Below are 12,393 nucleotides of genomic sequence, written 5' to 3'. Positions count from 1 at the left end.
GACACAAACAAACACATGTGGATGCATGGATGCAGGTGGGTGTAGTTGTTTGGACAATGATGTCATAAGTGTAACAGGGATAGATCAAAAGGGTTTAAGTGCACATATATATATATATATATATATATATATATATATATATATATATATATATATATATATATATATATATATATATATATATATATATATATATATATATATATATATATATATATATATATATATATAAGCTCGGAGCTTTCTTTGTTGGATTAATTACACAGCGTCTCCGGCCATGGATGGACGCACCGCCATCATAACCGGACTTTGGTCTTTGGAGACATGAAAGATTTACAGCGGGGATGTGACCTGAGGCCCACTGGAGGGCTATAAAGATTTCATTGACATCGGTATGAAACGAAGGTTTGGGTTGTACATAACCGTACCAAGACGGCTTAATGATTGGACTTCCACTCCCAGCATTAGGCGTACTGGAAGGCAGACGCAACAAAAGGAAAAATTGATCGCAGTTTATTTTATGTCTTCCCAAATGGTGCCACCATATGAATATGGTGCTTGTAGCACTGAAACGCGTCAGGGATAAATATTGGTTGGGCCACATGACGCCGCTTTGTCATTAAAAGTTTTTGTTCAACCTGTCTCTGTGGAGTGCGCCTTTAAAAGCTCGGAGCTTGTCCACAAGTTGCCCCACAAGAGCGAGGTACACTCACACTCGGCGTCCATCAGGTCAGGGAAGGTCGCAGACATGTCCTATGCCTGCAGCGACCTGACATTTTTCGGACTCCGCCCTTCCTCAGAGGTTATATGCTGCAGCTCAGAAATGCCAACACGTGACTCTCCAACATATTTCCTTTAATCAAGCATCAAACTCAGGTGAGTATCTACGCAATGAATCCTGGTATTGGAAGTCCAAAGAACACCCAAGTGGGCTGGCAGCATTTCTGAAGCAAATAAAGTTAATCAATCGGGGGCACACTGCTAACACCCTTCCCTCATTCAGCCTCTCGCCTGTTTGTTCCACAGCGCTATGCACCAGAACAGCTGTGGAGCCGCTTGCTGTGCGGCGGAGCGCCGCCGGGCCGGCCAAATTTATTCAATGTCCACAAGTTGCTCCACAAGAGTGAGGCACACTCACACTCGGCGTCCATCGGGTCAGGGAAGGTCGCAGACATGCCCTCTGCCTGCAGCGACCTGACATGGTGTTGTTTAATGAATCTTCATGAAATTTTCCAAACTAATTCTTTGTTCATATCAGCTCCTATGTTGAAAGTGGTGATTCGTCTAAGGGGGTCTCAAAATGTGTTTTCTACATGCAATTTCCATAGGAAACTTTAGACACGGCTACAGGTCAAACAGGTGAACGGAATTACTCCAAATTTGGCAGGAAGAAGGGTCTTGGTCTAGAAAGCACGCTTTTGTTTAGTTGATGTAAATCTGTTCAGTAGTTTTGGAGAAATATTGAAATTTACAGATATCGATATTTAGGAATTCTGCCATCTGATTGGCTGAGGCGTTAGGAGCACAAGCTTGCTGCCTATTGGCTGCGAGTGGAAGAGCGGGTGCAACTAGAAAGTGTTGGCAGCCATTTTGTGATTCTGTTGAAGTGAGTAAGAGGAAAAAAGGGCAAAAAAAGTTGGAAAGAGGAGGTTAGGAGCACTGTAACCTCTGTGGGGTGTTTAGGGTGTGCTATACAGGGGGTGCGAACTACTCATACCTACCGGTCTGAAAGTGCTGGGCTATGGAAATTAAGTGAGGTATTGCCTAGAGTCTGATGTTGCTAAGGTGAGCTGCTGCAGGACTCAGGGATTAAAGCGTGAGCCTGAACTGTGTGTCATATGCTGTGAAGTCATGTGCCCTGGACGCTTCACCACACCTGGGGAAGTAGTGTCAGCATGTGTTTATACCTACTAGGACAAACTACTGATACCTACTGGTCTGAAAGTCCTGGGTATGGAAAATATGTGAGGTATTCTCTAGAGTCTAAAGGTGCTAAGCTGAGCTGCTGCCGGACGCGGGGATGAAAGCGTGAGTCCAAACTGTGTGTCATATGCTGTGAAGTCATGTGCTCTGGCCACTGTGCCACATATGTCCAAGTAGTGTAAGCATGCAGTTATACCTACTCGGAGGAACTTTTGTTTTGGACATTGTAACTTGTGTATGGTGCTTAGGGGGTGTTATACAGGATGTACAAAGGTAAATTTGCACGTATGAAATCAATTCGGTATTTTTAAAAAGCAAACTACTCACTCCTACGGGTCTGATGACACTGGGGCCATAAGCTGAGCTGCTGCCGGACTCGGGGATAAAGCCGCTGAACTACTGACCCCTACTGATCTGAAAGTGCGGGGTACGGAAGTTAAATGAGGTATTGCCTAGAGTGACATGCTGGTAAATTGAGCTGCTGGACTCTGGGATTAAACCGTGAGCCCAAACTGTGTGTCCTATGCTGTGAAGTCATGTGCTCTGGGCGCTGTGCCATACCTGTCCAAGTAGTGTCAGCAATATTTTATACGTAGTAGGAGGAAGTTTTGTTTTGGCACACAGGAACTTGTATATGGTGCTCAGGTGGTGTTATACAGGGAGTACAAAGGTAAATCAATACTGTATTTGTAAAGCGCAAACTACTCACCCCTATGGGTCTGAAGGCCCTGGAGGCCAGCGTGGAAATTATGTGAGCTATTAAGTGAGCTTTTGTCCAGAGTCACATGGTGCTGAGCTGAGCTGCTGCCGGAGCAAGGGATTAAACCGTGAGCCCTGTGCTCTGAACTCATGTTTTCTGGCCCCTGCGGCACACCTGTCCAAGTAGTGTCAGCATGTGTGCATACGTACTAGGAGGAACTTTTGTTTTAAACAGTGTGACATCTGTAGGGTGATTGGGGGTACTACAGAGGGAGTGTGAAGTTCCATTCTGCCATTTCGAATCAATCCGGTATTTATAAAGTGCAAACTACTCACTCGTATGGGTCTTCAGGCTCTGGGGGCCGGCGTGGAAATTAAGTGAGCGATTGCCCAGAGTCATATGGTGCTATCCTGAGCTGTCGCTAGAGCCGGTGATCAAAGCGAGAGCTCTGTGCTGCAAAGTCAGATGGTCTGTCCACAGTTGTGTGGAGAATACATTTTTGCGAGGGTCCGGGAGTTGACGTTACCGGGCCCTGAAATAGCGGGCCTAAGTTGTCATTTTTAGGGTGTCTCTAAAAAGACCCCTTGTATTCATTACTTGGAGCTACATGTAGGTGCGGATGCACAATTTCAGGTTATTCAGAAAAACGCTGTTTCCTTGATCTGTGAAGTGTACTCCATCACTTCTGTAGATATCAGTCATATCAAAACGTATGCTGTTGTTGTAGATCGACCCCATTCTATCGTCTCTGAGGTATGCAGACACAGCTTTGTTGACATTCTTCCTAGATTTTTCAATCTGAGGACAAAATTGGTTTGACCATTTCCACTACTGTCTTTGGTATATATTGGAATATACAAAGATAGTTTGAGGCAAAAGTAACATCATTAGTCCAAAGGTGTCCTTCATAAGTATTACCAAACCTACCCCAGTCAATGTGCCTCAGTCATTTCCACCACAATGCACAATCATGAGGTCAGGGTGTGGAAGATGCAGTGAGGTTTTAACCAAAGGCAGCAATTGGTGCCACTTCAATCCTCTCTGTGCAAACCATTTGATGTCCACATTTTTTAAACCCTAGGTCTAAGTCAATACGTCTCTGTTCTGCATACCTCTTGCACCAGAAAACATAGCTATGTCCTACGATCCACACTAGCATTTTGAAGGTATGGCTAGAAGGTATGGAAAGATGTCTGTAGCTCATGCAGTTCCTTTGTAAAATAAGAGATATGTTTAAAGATGGGGACCAACTTTTTTGCTATACAAAAGGATACCTGATTGGGAGATGAAAAGCATTGTTTCTTAAAAGTAGGGTGCACATTCATTTTGTGGAAAAGCATCTTTGTGATTGGTTAAGAAAAAGCAGTTTCAACATGGAGTACATATCATAGGATAAAATTTGCTCAACTCAACCACACCCGCTATTTGCATTTGAAAGGCACTGTTCGAACTGAAAACAATCATGAACATTTAACCTGCACGTGCCATTAAATGTTCGAGAAAATGTTGCAAAAAAATATTGTTAGGTTTAAAAAAATGATGAACTTTTAACCTGCACGTATTGTAGAATGTTCTAGAAAGTGTGTTGATAGAATACTTTGCATTTCTGACTTCTATGTGTCCTTGTATATTTTAAAAACTGTTTATATGGAAAATTCTAAAGAAACAATAGAGTGAAGTTCTGAAACCTAAAAGAATCAAGGAACTATTTTAATTTGTTCATTACTTGAATGAGTGGAGCAACAAAATTACAGACACAACAGCACCAGGAAGAGGAAGAAGCAGGGAGTGAGGGGAGATGGGCACAATGGCAGTTGGCAGTTCGGGTTGGACTGTTCCCATGAGGCACAGGGTCAGACTGATTTGCATATGGCCATGCCTGAACTGGGGTGGCAGAGTGGGCTAAAGAACGGTGAGGGATTAAACCCAGCTCTGTTGACTGGGTGTGAGTGTTTGATGGGTTCTGATGCTCCGTCCATCACCACCCCCTTTTGTACCACAATGTTTGCCAAGTCATTGACGTAATCCATCAGGTGACCGGGACAGTTGTGCTGACTCCAACCACTGTACACAATGTGCACCAAAGCAGAATCGGAAAGTGGGTCAATTTGGTCACTGCATACTATGACACATGCAATCTCCCAGGCCCAGTCCCAACATGCATGCCAAAAATCCATGCATGCCATAAACGGGCATCACCATGACACTCCTGGTCGTGGGCCAACAAGTGGGGCACACACCCATCTAATCCATGTCAGGCAGTGTACCCAGGACATACAGCAGACATGCAAGGTATAGGTGGAAGTGAATGGAGTTGACCATGTGTTCGGGATGACCTGCCATTGCGTCAGTGGCTCTGCTTGTAGCTGCACTGGCTTGCCGTGTTCCAGTGTTGTGGATGAAATGGCACAGCTTGGTGCAATGAGCCAGGTGTTTGTGCAACAGGTGCAGGGCAGGGGTGTGGGGGGAGTACGTGTGAAGGCCGTTTCACGCACGCTGACTACGACAAAGGACTTTTGAGTGTGGGATGTGTACCTGTTCTTTTCAAATAGGGCAGTGCGTAGTGTGGGAGACGGATGCAAATATTATCATATCTGTCGGGGGGCTGGCCACTTGCAATTTCCTTATTGGAGCAGCAGATGTGCTAGCGCAAGATAGCTCAGACAAAGAACCTTTCATCCCTACAGTAACTTCTCCAGCTGCATTCATACAGGATGTGTACAAAGGCCGGTCGTAGGTGCTGGTTAAGCATGGGTGAATTTTGCGAATCTGGAGTTCGCGAATTTGCGTATTTGCGAACTCGCAATCCGCAAAATCCGTGTTCGCAAGGGTTTCTGCCAGTTCGCCAGGGTTTTGTACCAGTTCGCAATTGTGAACTTACTTGTCGGCTCGCAACGGTCGCGACTATGTTGTTTCTACGTCTGGTTCATCATCACAGGTTCCCAGCACCCTCTGTTTCACCACTGCCACCCTCTGTTTCACCCATGCCACCCTCTGGTACATCAATGCCACCCTGTGGTTTATGATCACTGTAGATTATGGGGGGAAAAGCAAGCACACCTGCCCTGCTTCAACTGACAAGAATTAATTTGGGGTTGATTTATTAATGTGTCACTGTTTTAAAATTCCAGTCTGGCACCTGCTTCCTTATCTGTAATTTGCTTTCTGTTGCAGTGTAATTTATTTTCCAGGACCTTTGTGGCCTACTTGTAGCTATTCTATGAGGGTCAGAGCAGGGTCATAGAATTGTTGCAACTAGCAACTTAACTCTGGAGGGGCCCCAGTCAGGAAGCACTACAGGGAATGGTTACTAATGATGAGTTTGAACTTTTGCACCTGCTGGGTGCTTTCAGTTTTGCAAAATTCGTTTTTCTGCAGAACAGCAACTGTAATGCCCCAAACAAACATAGGCAACTGAACTCTGGAGGGGCCCCTCAGGAAGTACTACAGGGAATGGTTACTAATGATGAGTGAACTTTTGCACCTGCTGAGTGCTTTCAGTTTTGCAAAACTCGTTTTTCTGCAGAACAGCAACTGTAATGCCCCAAACAAACTTACTTGTGAAAGTTGATTTCTAATCCAAAAGTGATCCAAAGAAAGTCAAAAGGCCTCAAATCCAAAAACGTGCAGGCAAATGTCAACCTGAGGAGTTATTCTGATAAAAAATCATCATTTTCAGAAGGTCTATGCTGCTTGCTAGTGGATTTCTTGTGCAGAATTGCAAATTTTGTAATTTCGCGAGTGCGAGATTGTTGCTGCCCGCCGCACCTACATGTTCGCAATTGCGAACTCTCGCGATGCGTCGCCAAACTCCCGCGGGATCCCGCAGCAAGATCCAAAATGGCACAGCACTCGCAAAATATTGAGAAAAACAACTCGGCAAGCGCTGAATGACGGTAAGTGAACGCCGCACGCCGCAATATTCTATCACCAAGAAAAAAATCCGCTGCGTGCGAATTTGCGGATTTTTTGGTAAATTCGCGAGAGTTCGCGGATTGAGAATTTACCGAAAATCCGCAAAATCCGCGAGCGGAACGGATTTTCCGCCCATGCTTAGTGCTGGTCATCATGGATGAGATGCCCAGAACGTGGCACATGGGCGGGTTCACTGTGTGTTATGTTGCCAAACAGCTGCTTCTCCCACCCCCACACTTTTGCACGGTGTGCTGTATACCGTGCACTCGTACGGCACACCATTGTAATGCCTATTTGCGGATGTCCTGCGGCATTCCAACTTCACCATGACCGTGCCGTTTGGAGGTGGTGCTTGCCACTTTACAATATTCACTGCTGCGGCCCTTGTGGCAGGACACACCAGAACACAGAGACACACTTACCGCATTTCCTGCACTCAGACATGTTTGAGACACCCTGTTACCCTTGCCGGATAGGCACACCCCTGCGCTGACCTGTGTATGCCGAACCAGCACACAGTGCTAGTGCATGCAGGAGGATGCGTGTGTAACTACATGTCCGGGGTCACTGCCAACGCTGAGGTGACATGGTAACGTCAGGTAAAGACAGCACACTGTGATGTTGCAGTGCCAGTACCTATCAGTCGAACTCAATGACCACAGGGACACACTTGCTCAGATGCCGGTTTGGGGGTGTTGGCAGTCCTGGGGTTGTTGTAATGAGTCTTGTGGCCCTCGTGGGTATCCCTGTATCATGCTCTTTGACTCCTTGGCACCTGTGGGTGTTCGGTGTGGCTCTTGGATGTATTGCCTTTCATGCTGCATGTAGATATCCTGCTTAACACCAGCAGAAAGCAGGTGTAAAATCCCTGGTGCTAATGTGGCTTATCGCCAGAATTTGTTTCGCATTGCAGTTGTTGTGAAAGTTGTGATGGGATTTTTTCATGTGCAGAGTAATAAATAAACTGGGCAGTGTATCCTGTCATAATCCAACACCTGACGCACTATTCCCAATCAATATAAATACAATGAGATTTCTTCATTGATTTTATGTGTACAATGTAAGTGCACCCACTACCACAGTGCAAATCAATACAGGATTTTAGTATTTAGAATAAATCGCAAAGGTGCACCTCGTATCTTTTTGCATTGGAGCGGCTATTCTGCATTGCATTATCAGCACTTTAATGCAACTAAACTTGAGATAACTCCAACGCACTATTCAGAAGTTGGTGCAAACTGCAGACATCACAAGTATTCCCGCGATAACTTCCCCAAAATTTAACACCTTGGAGGACACCACCAAATAACAGTAATAAGAACAAGAAAGACTCACACAGCAGTTAAGAAAACAACCAAAAACGGTATTTTTTTCCCCAAACTTTATTGTTTTATAAACATATATATATATAAACGATAAACTAATAAAGAAAATGTAACAAAAATATTACAAAATAACAAGGGGGAACACTCCTGTGGGGACCATGGATGTTGATGACAGAGCCTGGAAAATAAAGCACAAAATAAGGACGCGTGTAATGCGGCGCATATTAAAGGAGTGAGACACAAAGAAACAGAAAAGGAAAAAAAGCCAGAGAGGGAAGAAAAGAAAGGGAGTGAGACAGGGAGAAGGAAGAGAGAGATAGAGGGAAAGGAATGAAGAGAGTGAAAGAGAGAGTGAAGAGAGGAAAGTGAGAGAGAGATAGAGAGAGAGAGAGAGAGAGAGAGAGAGAGAGAGAGAGAGAGAGAGACTGCCGCCCCTTCGCCTCTATGAGCAAATAATTACCTGGTGCCACCGGAGTGTGCAGCAGTGGGCACTCCACGTGCCCGTCAAAGCTCCGCGGATCTCAGAAATGTTGAGTCCTGAGTCATGAATGGCGTAGACCACATCAGCTTGTCCGCGGATCTCACATAAGCATGGGCTGAAAATCCGTTCCGCTCTCGGAATTTGCAAATTTTTGACAATTTCGTGGTCCGCGAATCGTGCAAAATTGTCAAAGAATTTGCAATTCGCGGAATTTTTTTGCTTGGTCGCCCATCAAAAATACAATCTTGCGTGCGCGGCATTGACTTCCTGTGATTCTGAGTTCGTCGAGTTGTTTTCCTCCCGGTATGCATGCGCTGCGCCATTTTCAATCTTGCAGCGTGATCACGCAAGACTTTTCGACCGCAAGTACGTCATGGCATGATCGCGTGAGACTATTCGATCGCGAGTACGTCATGGAGTCCCGCCATCTTGCAATTCAAGACTTTCAGAACGTGAATACGTCATAAGGGCCCATGATCACGCATCGCGAGAGTAAACAATTGCGAACACGTAGATGCGCCACGCAGCTGACATCCGGCGGGAGATTTAAACATCTCGCTTTCCCGAAATCAAAAAAATGGCAATATTGCACAAGAAATCTATCGCTGGCAGCGTAAACCTTCTGAAATTGATGATTTGGATCAGAATAACTCCTCAGATTGACATTTGGCTGCACTTTTTTGTGCAAGGAGTCCATTTTTGAGGTGGGGGGAGGGGAAGGAAGTGCCCCAGAGTCTACAACTTCCTGTTCCTTTCCAGCAGGGTCCTCCCAGTGCTTTGTTCATGTCCTGGTCGCTTTTCATTTGGATCTGGAGCTGGAAGGATTACTCTTTGTGACTGCTGCTGGATATTTGTATTTGAGGACTTTTTGTTTGGATCACTTTTGAATTTGAGATTTCACAAGTAAGTTGGTGTTGTTTGTTTGGGGCATTGCAGTTGCTGCAACGACAATTTATAAACTTTTTCACAACTTTAAAAAAAATATATTGTGAGTAGCCACAGTATCCAGTAGTCCCATGGTTAGTCATGGGTGCATGATACAACTGTTTTGGTGAGTTTTGTTGAACTTAAATATCATTTACGGCATTGATGGCATGGAATTGAATAGCTCACTGTTATATGCAGAAGTTTTTTTTAATTTTGGGGTGCGTGTTAAACCCACACTAGCCAGTAGGCCCAGGGGCAGTCAGTGGTGCATGGACCAAGTCTTTCTGTGGGGTCTCTTGAATTTAAACATCATTTATTGCATGGATGGCATTGGATTGGGGTGATTTTTGTGTGTATTTACATTTTTTGGGTGTTGTTGGGGCGTGGCCCAGGGCCTGGCCATGTGGTTCGGGCTATTTTGAGGCCTAACCATGTGGGTGGGGGTCTAGGGGCCAGTTTGAAGCCAGGCAGTGTGCTTTGTGCCACTGCACCCAGTCTGCCTTGCTTTCATCCTTTATGCCCAGGGGTACTCAGTTGTGCATGGGACATTTCTTTTCTTGGGGTCTCTTGAATTTAAACATCATTTAGGGCATGGATGGCATTGGATTCGGGTGATTTATGTGTGTATTTCGATTTTTGAGGTGTTGTTGGGGCCTAGTCCAGGGCTTGGCCATGTGGGTGGGGGGCATTTTGAGGCCTGGCCATGTAGGTGGGGGTCTAGGGGCCATTTTGAAGCCAGGCAGTGTGCTTTGTGCCATAGGCCTGCACCCAGTCTGCCTTGCTTTCATCCTTTATGCCCAGGGGTACTCAGTGGTGCATGGGCCATGTCTTTCCGTGGTGTCTCTTGAATTTAAACATCATTTAGGGCATGGATGGCATTGGATTGGGGAGATTTTTGTGTGTATTTCGATGTTTTGGGTGTTGTTGGGGCCTGGTCCAGGGCCTGGCCCTGTGGATGGGGGCCATTTTGAGGCCTGGCCATGTGGGTGGGAGTCTAGGGGCCATTTTGAAGCCAGGCAGTGTGCTTTGTGCCATAGTCCTGCACCCAGTCTGCCTTGCTTTCATCCATTATTCCCAGGGGTACTCAGTGGTGCATGAAACAACTCTCTCTGTGTGGTCTCTCTTCTATAAATGTAAACAACCATTTTAGATTACAATTACAATTTTTATTTTGGGTCTTTCTGTTTTTGGGTGTGTTGTGTTAATAATAATAAATGGCAACATTTTCCCAGACAGGGCCTATCTCCTGCCCAAGATGCGGATTGGTGGCAGCGTCCGACATCCACATGTTTTTTGAATGCCCACAACTCACTCCATTCTGGGATTCCATAAGTAGTAAATTGTCTTTGATTTTGGATTGTCAGGTCACTATCGATTTGGGCTTAGTCATTTTTGGCCTGAGTGGAAAAACTCGTAACGCTGCCTCCAACTTAGTGTTCTATTCCATTCTGGCGGCCCGCAGGGAAATTTGTAGACATTGGAAAGATGCTTTGCACCCACCTTCTATGAATGGCGATCTTCAATCCTCCAGATCTCGAAACTTGATTTGGCAAGGGGAGGAAATCAGGTGAAAAGAGCCTTTTGGAAGCTGCTGGAGAGGCCATGTTGACACCTGGGGTTTATTTTTTTCCCCCCAGGTCCGATGATTAATGCTGACATGGCTCACTTTCTGGCTCCGCCACAGTTGTGTTGTTGCTTAAAGGGCCTCGGTATTCCGGGCACTATTGTCCAACAGAGCAGCCCGCATGCTAGAATCTCACGGCCTGCCAGCTGATACTGAAGGGGTTTTGTTCACCATCCCTCCTATGCTATCCCCGCCAGCTGAAGCTGAGTCAGTACAGAGGCACTGCCTGCTTTTCTGCTCTGCGGTAGTCTTCTGTCTTGACAGATTGGAGCCAATGAACGCAAATGAGGATAAAAAAACAAAAAATAATATTAATAATAATAAATGGCTAGTTGCAAATATTAATTGAAGCATGATATATGCAACATTTCTTTAACTGATGTTCCTCTGGATTCATTTGCTTTTAGGTGCACAAAGACTGAGAAGAACCAGTAATCATCCTCATCATCATCACTTGTTGTAGTGCCAGGAAGACGTCCTGCTGTGGTGTGTGCACAACGTGACGTGATGTCACGTGTGGCCACAGACAACTCTGCCACTTGTGCAACTGCGTCCTGCTGTTCTGGCATCTGAAGAAGATGGGCCCAAAGAAAGGTGGCCGTAGCTCCTCTGCCAAGAAAATTGCCAGTGCCACTGCTAGTAAGAAGGTGCAGAAGAAGCAAGTGGCGCCACTTTCCAAGGAGACTGGTGTGCCGACAGACACTTTTTTTTGGGGAAAAAAAGACTTCGCCTGCAGCAGCGGTGTCCGCCGGGGACCAAGCTGGGAGCAGCACCTCCGCTTCATTGGTCTCAGTGCCACCACGCAAAGTTAGGCCCAAGCCCATGAGTGCCGCAGAGGCAGCCACTTTCATTGCTCTTTCACCATCGACCAGTGATGTTGGTGTTGACTCATCGCAAAGTAGCATCCAATCAACGCAGGGTGTAACTCATCTAACGAGTGTTCAACCACAGCCGCAACGACAACCACAGGTGCAATAAGGAGAGGCGCAAGGAGAGGGGCATGGAGAGGTGCAAGTAGAGGCACAAGTAGAGGCGCAAGGAGAGGCACAAGGAGAGGCGCAATGAGAGGCGCAAGGAGAGGCCCATGGAGAGGCGCATGGAGAGGCGCATGGAGAGGTGCATGGAGAGGCACAACTGCCCACAATGCTTGTTCCTCCAGAAGTAGGGTCACATCAGGAAATCAAGATTCATGAGGAGGTATCAGCCGAGCTAGCCACTCCTATGCTGCTGATGAACAGTCGGACGATGACGACCCAGTCATCACAGTTGTCTATCCAGCCCCAGCGGGCATGCAGCAGACAGACATTTTTACCCAATCCAACAATGCTGTTGTGCAGGATGTGTGTGGCCCGGCACCACTGGTACCACCACCAACACAGGTAACACTAACTACTACACCAACTACACCAACACGACCTACAGCTTCCATATTTTCTCGTCAGAAGGGCCGGCAGGGACTTCCATCCAGCTCGACCTACATTACCTCAAGTAGAGGTGC

This window comes from Lissotriton vulgaris, chromosome 10 (assembly GCF_964263255.1).
Source record: "Lissotriton vulgaris chromosome 10, aLisVul1.2, whole genome shotgun sequence".
In the NCBI taxonomy this organism is placed as follows: domain Eukaryota; kingdom Metazoa; phylum Chordata; class Amphibia; order Caudata; family Salamandridae; genus Lissotriton; species Lissotriton vulgaris.
Note: the sequence above shows the minus strand (reverse complement) of the source record.